We start from the raw sequence: 9,893 nt of genomic DNA, 5'->3' as shown, positions 1-9,893 counted from the left end.
CTAAGAGGTTTTTTCCACACTATTAAAAGACACTGCTATGGAGATAAAAGGGGGAAGAAAAAGAGGTTCAGTGATCTCCCCTCCTCCCAGTCTGTCACAAATTGTGAAAATCAGAAGATTTGCAACCCCAGGAAGACCAGGGTGTTTCACAGTTTCCTCTGTTTCTAAGGTCTTCCAGCCTCTGACTACTATAATTCTTTTTTCTATTAAATAGACTCTTTTTCTACTATTTACTAAACCTGAGGCCTTCAAAATACCTTTGAAGCTCCCTGTGTGTGAAGTGGAAATGCAGTTTCTTGTTGCAGCCAAATCAGTCACACAGACTGGAAAATTGTAAGTCAAGGTCTACTCTGAAGCTCTGGGGTCAGTGCAGTCTACAGTGATTCAGAAGGTCTTGAATATGCTTAAAAATAAAGCCAGCTGATGGATCAGGATGTGACAGTTTCCAATAACTTGGAATTGATTCACAGAGCACTGTAATATGTGATTAGAATTTTTCCTTTTTTAAAAGATGGTAGAATTAAGACAGAACCGCACAATTGGTTTGCAATTTCAACTCTGAGAACGCTAGGCATTTTTCCATGGAATTAATATTGGCATTTATTTATACATATGTTGCACTTTAAAAGGCTGCCAAGATAAAAATTATTAGAGGATTGTCTTCTGTTGACTCTCTCTGTGGAAGCCATCCCCACCACACAGGTTAACAAGCCACTTTGCAGGATCATCTGAAAGCAAGAGTGAAGGAACACTTTCAGCAATTTTTGTTGTTTTAATGATTCATTATTCTACCAGTAGGACAAGTTTTCTTCATTTCTGAAATGGACTGTGATGCCCAGACTAATCATCCAGGGAAGTTACGCCTGTCTGCTAGCTTTTCCATTCTCTCCCACCCTCATGCTATAGCAGCATAACTGGATTGATGCTGTGGGGTTTCTGCTGGCAGTGGCTTCCCTAAAAGCCTTTAAAATCCTTTTGTGGTTCTTTATTGGGCTTTGGGAAGAATGCTACCAAATAATTTCCTTCTGGCAGCTTTTTCTTTCCCTTGAATTTGCCCACGTTCTGCCCTTCCCTAAAGCTAAGGAGACCCATTTCCACATACCCTGAAGAAATCTTCATATGACCTGAAAAAGAAAAGCTGGAGGTCCCTCACAGGATGGTCCAAATTGCCATGGTGTAGATTCACCACTTATCTGGCATAAATTACACTTGAGCATGGGTTTTATTGGCAAGGTTCTGATAAATTCCGTTTGGCCACCGAAGAGACTTATAAAATGTTTTTGCTGGTTTGCTCTTGTTAGAAAGCAATCTTCACTACAAAAGCAATGAAATTGGGGAACACTGGGGAGTAGGGGGGAGGTTTCATATCCATGGCCCTTGCTTTCTTGGCTGCCTCTGTCTAAAGATAAGTCTGTGGGCTATGCTAGCAGTTAAACAATATAAAAAGCAGTCATTTGCTCATGAAGCAGATTGGAAGTATCTACATCAATCCTGAGACCTTATTGCTCATCTGCATCTGAGAGAAAAGTACCTCCTTGCAATCTGTCTGTGAAGTGTAGGCAAGCAGCTATTGAGGGAATTTGCTGAACAGTCTTAAGCAAACTGGCAGTTCTCAGAGAACATCTGATGCAATTACATTTTATATCAGAAGCCTGGGGAAAATGCATCCAGTATTCAAAAGTGTGTGTTTATTTCTTCAGCCCCCGTCCAGCCATCTCTTCTGCACCCAGCCAGAGTAGGATGTTTTCACCAAAAATGCTGATAGTTATATCCATTCACTGTTGGCTTGGTAAGATGAAAGGAGTCATATAAATGGCATCCTCTGCTTGAGTTGCACCTTGTTTCCTCAAAGGGGAGAGGCAGACTCTATCTTGCCAGTCATCCTCTTGGTCTTCTTTTCTGTTCAAAATATTGAGCAGGTGTGTTTAATTGTTTGATGAACTCCAGCAATTCTGACCTTTTCTGGTCCACAGCCATTCTTGTGAGATAAAAGTATCTCTGTTTGTTGGCAAGATGAAGTTAACTCCACTGCTCAAAAGCTGTCTATCCTTGTGAGCAGTATTATTTTTTTTTTGCCGTGAATCTCTGTGCCTGAGATAGCATAGGGAACAGGAGACTGGTGTGAAAGGTATGCAGCAACGAAGCTCTTTACCTCTTGAACAAAGATTTTTACCTCTTCAGTAAAGCTTAGAAGGCTGTTCAGGGCACCTACAGAAGACCATTGATTACATCCTGTGTAAACCTGTTACCAGGCAGAAAATGGCCCCAGTTCAGATCCTTAATGTTGCTCACGATACATGTATATTCTAACTCACTCATCGGGGGAGGGCCCATCTCCTCTGCTGACTTGCAGCCTCCAAGCAGATCCTAGCCAGGAAATTCTTTTCCCAGCTTACTTGCTCTTTGGCACAGCATAGCAATCTCAGTAATGTGGGGATGAAAACAAAAGTGGCATATGAATTTTGAGCCATTCCATCAAGCTACCCTGCAGCAATGAGTCTGACAGTCTCAGCTCAATTGAAATTAACTTACCAAAGAGGTTTGGATATTTGCCTTTTATAGTTCTTCCATTTTTGCTTGAAGACTTACATATTTAATTTTTTTCCTAAGGTGTTTATTTTTCCCCCAAGCATTCTCAACTATACAGAGCAGTTTTGTACAATTGTTTAATTATGAATAGTGCTTTAGAAAAGCATTGGAACTTCAGCTCTATGGGGACCTGTGCTTAAGCAAGATCAGAACCTTGAAAGATACCTCTGCAAATGATGGGACCTACTTGTGAACCAGTTTCTACCTTCAGTTCCACCATATTGTTCTTCTCTATTGTGTGGAAGTCTGGGAAGAATCAGTAGCTTGACGGTCCTGTCATCCTCCTTTCTCTGCTGACATTTTATTCCAGGATATTAACAGCACACCAGAACATTAAGTCCTCAGCTCTCTTCCAGCTCTCGGGTTCGCATGCAAGTAAGTAAATCAGATGAAAATTATGTGATAGGGAACCTGATTTATGTATTTCAACACTGAAGCACACCTGTGACTCCCATTTATATGCTTCAACTGAAGGCCACTGGAGTCTCCTGGTAATTTCAGTGGTCTCTGGATCAAGCCCTCAGTTTGACAATCTGTGTGGTAGGTCCTGGTTCAGCATATTCTTAAGGATATGTTTAATTCCATCCCCATTTAATAAAGCAATTAAGTGTGTGATTAACTTGAGTAAGAGGTTGAAGCCTGTGCTGAAAGTCAAGTATGATCTCTACTGAACTTGGACTTAAATAGTAATTTACACTAGAGGCTATCCCCATCCAGCATCTGGTAAATAGGGCTTCTGCAGACACACAGCCCTGGTAGATATCGCTGTGGATACAGATCTTTTCAAAACAGAGCTATCTAAAATCCAACCATTTCCAAGAAAAACACTCTGGCTTGTTTGTGCCCTGTCATGTACACAGGCCCTTCCTTTTACAGTAAATATGGCTACATGAGGGCATTCATAATGAAAACCAGTTATTTTGAAGTAAAAACTGGTAGAAGCAATTAAAGAAATAGGAACAGTGACAACAGTGCCTCAGCTCACCATAATTGCTTCTTTGTATTACAAAGTCCAGGTGGTTCGTTTTGTTCTGTAGTCCAGAACCATCCAGTCCATTTACTTCACTCCAGCATGTACTATGCAAATAAATCTTTCTTCTAATAAAATATGCATGAACATCTGAAATGCAAAACATGTACATAAATTGCCATATGTTGGCTGAGGCATAAGAGCTGTATGTGTGACCTGAGCACGAGAAGCAATTCAAATCAGCTTAGCACAAGCTGAGCTGGCAATCTAGAGGGCTATGAGTGCCTCATTTAAATAAACTTGCACTTGCCAGAGACTAGAGATACTGCTGAATGAGATCCAGTGCATCTCTCTGTGGTGGCCTAAGAAGTTGCCTCCCCCAGTTACTGACATTAGTACTGTCTTGGAGGTTGCCCCTGTTCACAGTAAAATTAGCAGAACTGCCCCACCTTAGTTGCTTTATTGCAGTCTCCTCCTTTCTTTAAACTGCAGGTGAAGTGAAACTTTAGCTAAACTAACAGACTTCACGTTGAAGCTGTTAAAGCATTGACTGTGTTCTCTTGACTTCACTGTGAGCATGACAACCACAAATATAGTATTATTAACCCCTTACATTTTTGCATAAAGGTGTAATAAGTTCATCTGTTAATACCCTAACAATCAACAGCAATTTCATCTCAGCTGGTGGGGGATGTCCTGTTACCCTCACAGCCTAGGCCTGGGCCTTTTGTACTCTGTGGCACACCAGGGCTTCAGTCTTTTAAGCTTGCAAAAAACTGTATTGCAGGAAAATAAAATGTCTTTTTAATGGCAATGAGACGGCTGCTGGAAAAAAGGCAACACATCAACTCATGTTTACAGGATTTTGGCCAAAATGTCTTAAGGTGGGTAATAAGATACTTCAGCTTTCTTTTTGTGATAATTCAATAGTGAAGGTCCTTTATGGGGGGCATAGTGAAAAGCAATATATGCCAACCATCCTCTAAAAAAAAAAAGACACGATAAACAGTGTTTTATTTCTTCCCTTGTAAGGGTTTAAAAGAACTAAGAGTATCTGCCAGACTTAAAAGGAGGTGTATTTTGGCGGTGTGGCTAAGACAAATTCAGATTGTAGATGAGCCAAAGCGTGAATATTTCTGCAGTTGAAAACAGGAGTGAGCGCATTGGATGCATATTATGTCTATGTGGTAGAAAAAAATTATCTGTAAAAATGGTTTCTTGCTTAAATTGCAATTCCATAAAATTTAAAATGCCTTCAGCCCTTTTAGTATTGAGGACGATTCTAATTGCTTCAGTAGTAGCATGACTTCTCTGGCCTCTGTAATACAATTCATAATTTGCTTCAAGAGATCAAACTCAAGGCCACTGCAACTCCATTTTACTACTTCATTGAATATCTTGTGTATGTTGTTCATTAAATTGTCAGCTATCACTGCACAGGCAGGACCAACCCGTGTAACTATACTTCCCATCTGTGGGTCCGGCACCCCACTGAATAGCCTTCTAGCCACACTACTCCCAGTAAATAAAAGAAAGGGGGAAAAAAACCCCCAGTTTGATGTATTCCCTCTGAAGAATGTTTAAGTTACCCTACCACTGGAGTATTACAGAAGGGGCAATTACTTCAAATGGAAGGATTCAGACTTAAAAGCTGGCATTTTCAGTTTACCTGGCTGAACTGGCTAAATGGAAAATGCAAGTATTACTGCAGTCTCTTCTTCCAGCAGAACTAGATGATGGGCCGTGCTGAGCAGATGGAAAATGGCAGTCTCCAGTTGTTACTACGTATCACAAAATGGACATCTGTCATGGCCGGAATTAGGCACCTAAGGGAACCTCTGCATGATCTTCTGCAGGAAGACTTGGGCTTTCTCTGCTCACACCCCAAGCAGATACAGGCTTCAGACTGAAGAAAAGCTGAGCAACTATGGTAAGGGGTCATGAGCATGAGTTAAATACGCCCAGCTTCCCAGCAGGATTACTAGATCAGGTTTGGCACTCCACTAATGAGAACTATGCTCCTGGCTCTAAGTGGCTCATGTCCAGGAGACACAGTTCAGCAGAACCAGTGTGTGACATAGGTGGGATCGGTGCAAGAGACACCAAAATATTGCCTGACCAAAGCATCTTGCCTCCCATGCCCCAGCACACTGTAGACTGTAAATCCAATTCCCAGGTGCTTAAATCCCCTCATTCACTTCAGAGGGATGACAAGCACTTACCTCCATGTTGTGAATGGCAGCATTTCATTTTGCTTTTAGGTATGGCATTATTAGTGTTACAACGTCCAAGATGGCACCAAATATCAATGTGTTATTCTGGAGCTTCCCTGAGGACCAGAATTTGACTTTTTAAAAATTCATATTTTGTTAGGAAACATGTTCAGGGGTCTATTAATCTCTTTACAGCTGACGCTCAAGGCCGTCTGTGCAGCAATTTGTTACAAAGCCACTAAACCTGGCACTTTAATTATGGGATGCCTGTTCTTGCTTCTCTGTTGTGAAGTGAACATGAAGTCATCACTTGTTTCTATTTTTGCCTGAAAATGATTCATAATGTAGAATGTACTGTACTACAAAAGGGATGGAAGAAAATAGTTCCATGATACATGTTGGGAGACAGAAGCAATGGCTTGCTGCTGTGATTCACGCTTGTACTGCCCAGGCTTTCCAAAAATGGCTTTCTTCACAATTAGCCACAAAATCTGTAAACCATAAAAGGAAAACCATCAGTCTAACAGCAAGTGATTCTGGCTGGCTGCTGGAAATAAAGGAAGGTGATAATTCATAGAGCGGGTGAAATGTCAAAACTTACTGGGCATCTTCTCCTAATTACTTCATAATTAGGCAACCCAAACTGGCTGTCTTTGCTCTGAAGCTGAAAAGACCTACTGTGCTTCAAAAATCAATACAGTGTAGTGAGAACCACTCCCTGATAGTTATTAATGGTTTGTCTATGGCATAAGAGCCCTGTATGCAGCCACTTGTTGAGGATAGGGGCATGTAAGGGAAGGCTGAACTGCAGCCCTGCTCCCCTGGGCAGCTGAGGGGCTGCTGCCTACATACTCCCTGTGGAACAGACTTGGCAGAGAGAAGGCAGTGAGTAGGCTGAGCCCTGGCAGATTGCTCTTCCCCCAGCACAACCAAAATCAAAACCAACACTGCTTAGATCACTCAGCTGGATGTCAGCTGAAATATGAAAATGTGGGTGCTGCTTCCTTCAACAAGTCTGCATCTTTGGGACCTCCTCAAGCTTGGCATAACCAGGTACATCTCGAGGACAACATGCTTCTTCCAAGGCTTTTTATAAGATCTGAGGATCTGTAATCTTTGACTAGGAAAAGTTTACAGGAACGAGACAGAGTGAACTCCAGCTATAGCCAAGACACCCCTCTTACAATTTACGAGCAGAATATTTATTAACACGTGCCTCCTGAGAGCCTTTGACGTGTACTCGGCAAAAATTTACATACGTAGCTATAACTACAGAAGCAAGGGCAATTTGATTAGAGCTACTAATTCATTTTTTAAAATTAGAATATTGCTTGTGTATGTTCTGCCCTGTGTCTGTCATACCTAACTCAGCCACGGTCTTGACTGTATTTCTCACAGTACACAGGGAGGCCCTTTTACCTTTCGCGACTGAATTTATTTGCTGAAAAACAATCTTGGGGTACCATTAGTTTCTAGATATCTGATGGAAATGAGAAAAGGGGTTTGTTTGTTTGTTTGTTTATCCTGCAAAACAAATTCTATGCCTTGTCATATTTATAGTTTTAGAAAGAATAGTATCCTTAAGAAAGGAAATAAATATCACTGCAGTTCCTCAGTGTTTATTTGAAACTATAGCAAAGAATTGTATTAATACCAGTTATCATGGGACAGACTTTCTCATTTAAGTAAATGCTAAATTTTATATGAAAATCCTTTAGGATCTCCTTATCTACTCCATGCTGGGTAACCTATTGTGGTAGGAGAGCCATTCTGAGTAAACAGCAACTTCTTAAATGAGTTACAGATGCTGCTATTATAAAATAGTTTGCAACAAATTATCTGTAACACCTTTCAGCCTTGGAATTTCAGCCTGAATCTGGTGTGTTTTATGGATAGACTAGAGCTGCTTGGCTGCTGATTTGGAGAACACCTTTACACTTTCTGTTTATTTTACTGTGTAATTGTTTTGTGCCAGAAATGTTCTCATGTGACCTCAAGCTAACAACTAGTTATAAATGGCATCCCTGATGATGTTTTTGATCATATACCCTAAGTAATCTCCTAAGCAACTGCTCCCCTTCTCAATTTCATCCTCATCATAATGACACAAACTGATGCATTAGTGCTGTGGAGGCTAGCTTTTCAATTTCATAAATGCAGAGCAACATCCTGGGAGTGGCTTAAAATACAGTCACGACCAGGAAAAGGATTTTGGGAAGCAATAACTCCATGTTCTATATTAATTCTGAATTATAAACATAGCAGAATATACACAAGTCCAACTTTCCAGATTTTTTTTTATCCTGGTATTAACTGTCAGGAGAAAGCTCTACGATATTAACAGTCTCAAGTCTATTGCTAAATGTCAGCTTTTCCACATATTTTTTTTTGTCACTTCAACATTGCTGGCATTCTTTTAAGTAAAAAAAAAAAACAGTCTTTTAACAGTCATGATCCCAAGGATCTGTAACTGTCAGGATTAATGGCTCCTGGTTTTTTTTTTTCCTGGGGGCCTGTCTGTGCCAGGAATTGCCTTTCCACTAGTCACCTTTGCTTAATTAATCATCCCCAAGTCAAATTTGCTAAGGGCCCAATCTTTTGTTAGCTGTTATCCAAGGAAGTTGCAGCACTTTCTGGTTTAGCTCAGTGAGAAGGATCATGGGCCTCCAAAAACCAGTTTGGTTATGCTTTTCCTCTTCCCTCCTGCCCATCATGGAAAACCTAAAAGACTCTGATGCTGCAGTGTAGTTTCAGGACAGCCCTGCAGCTGCTGCTGAGGGTCAGGTCAGCACTGCCCCAGCAGTGCTGGCTGCTGCCACCCAGCAGACTACAGGCTCATCTCCTGCATTCACCACGCTCTTCCCTTCTCTGTAGTTCAGTTACAACTGTCACACTTGTAAGGCTTGTGCCTCAAGCTCTCTAGTCCTTTTCTGCAAGGTTTCGAAGCTTGTTTTTCTAGTGCTTGGTCACTGCAGTGTTTGTTTTACCACTTGAGTGGCATCCTGTCTTGTTGACTATTTCTGTGGCTGTCTTTCCTCAGTTGCTCTGCTGCTTGCTTTCTCCAGCACACCAGAAACTTCTGCTTAGCAGGAAACCTTCTTACTCTTCCATATTCCAAAAGCAGAAGGTAATTTCTGTCCCCTTTGGCCTTGCCTGACCAATTTATCTTTTCTTTGATGAACGAGAAAACATACATAATTTATGAACCATTCCCACATGGCTTAACAACATCCAGCCAAAAGAATTTGTTCCTATCTCCCACTGGCCACGATATCTGAATCTGACAAATGTATATAGAAATGTCTCTGCAAGCATAGGAGAAACGTGGCAAGCCTCACCACTTCTCTGGGAGACTGTTTCAATTGGTGGCTATTGGGTGTGATATTAAGGTGCCTGTACCTTCTTTGTTATTTCTCTTTTGAAGCATACATAATAGCTATTATTAACCAGCAGCAATTGAATCCTTGTCCTAGAATAATAACCCATCAATGAAACAGTTGTGGAATGAGAACAGCAGTATTTGTAATGGCAGGGTGCAGCGAATGCTGGCTAGCTTGTAGGTTGGCACATACTCTACCTACTGCCACAGACATCTGAGGTCAAAATGCTTCAAGAGCCAAGAGAAATCTATTAATATCATTCTGAGTGTTGTGGCTAAAGTCCAGGTAAGGAGAGCCTCAGGAAGGTATCTTTAGAGAAGCAAAATTCTGTGTTTCCTATCTATATTATGACAACTAATAATCCACTGTAATTGGTAGCCATTAAATGGTCACTGAATCAGTATCAGCGTGGTTTATCTGCCGTGCAAGTATCAGTAACTGTGTATGTGAAATCTGCCAAAACTGTGGTCTGCTTTGGATGGAATGCTTTCCATTCATAAACCTGCCACTTCTGTCACACTTTTCCCATATTGCTCATTCTTTTTTCCTCTTCTCTCTCTTGTCCGTAGGATTATTCTTAGCTTCCTACTAATTTTTATTTCAAACATACCAACTTTAATCTATCCAATCTTTTATTCTAAATGATCAACGTGAGAAAAATTATGACACAAAATCTAGGGAAAATGCTGCCTAAGTTTAAGAGAGAAGTCCAGTAAGCTCCTTTCTTTTGTAATTATTTAA

General features: G+C 40.9%; 1 long non-coding RNA gene across 1 annotated transcript; it reads right to left on the bottom strand.

The window, feature by feature from the left end:
- Positions 1-595: 595 nt before the first annotated feature.
- Positions 596-5,360, bottom strand: LOC108495672. Its single transcript, XR_001874195.1, has 3 exons — positions 5,229-5,360; positions 3,575-3,709; positions 596-728 (listed from the first exon to the last, which is right to left on the bottom strand). It is a non-coding gene; the product is annotated as an uncharacterized LOC108495672 (long non-coding RNA).
- Positions 5,361-9,893: the final 4,533 nt, after the last annotated feature.

This window comes from Lepidothrix coronata, unplaced genomic scaffold, assembly GCF_001604755.1.
Source record: "Lepidothrix coronata isolate B3197 unplaced genomic scaffold, Lepidothrix_coronata-1.0 Scaffold33, whole genome shotgun sequence".
In the NCBI taxonomy this organism is placed as follows: Eukaryota; Metazoa; Chordata; class Aves; order Passeriformes; family Pipridae; genus Lepidothrix; species Lepidothrix coronata.
Note: the sequence above shows the minus strand (reverse complement) of the source record. Positions and strands in the feature narration are given on the sequence as shown.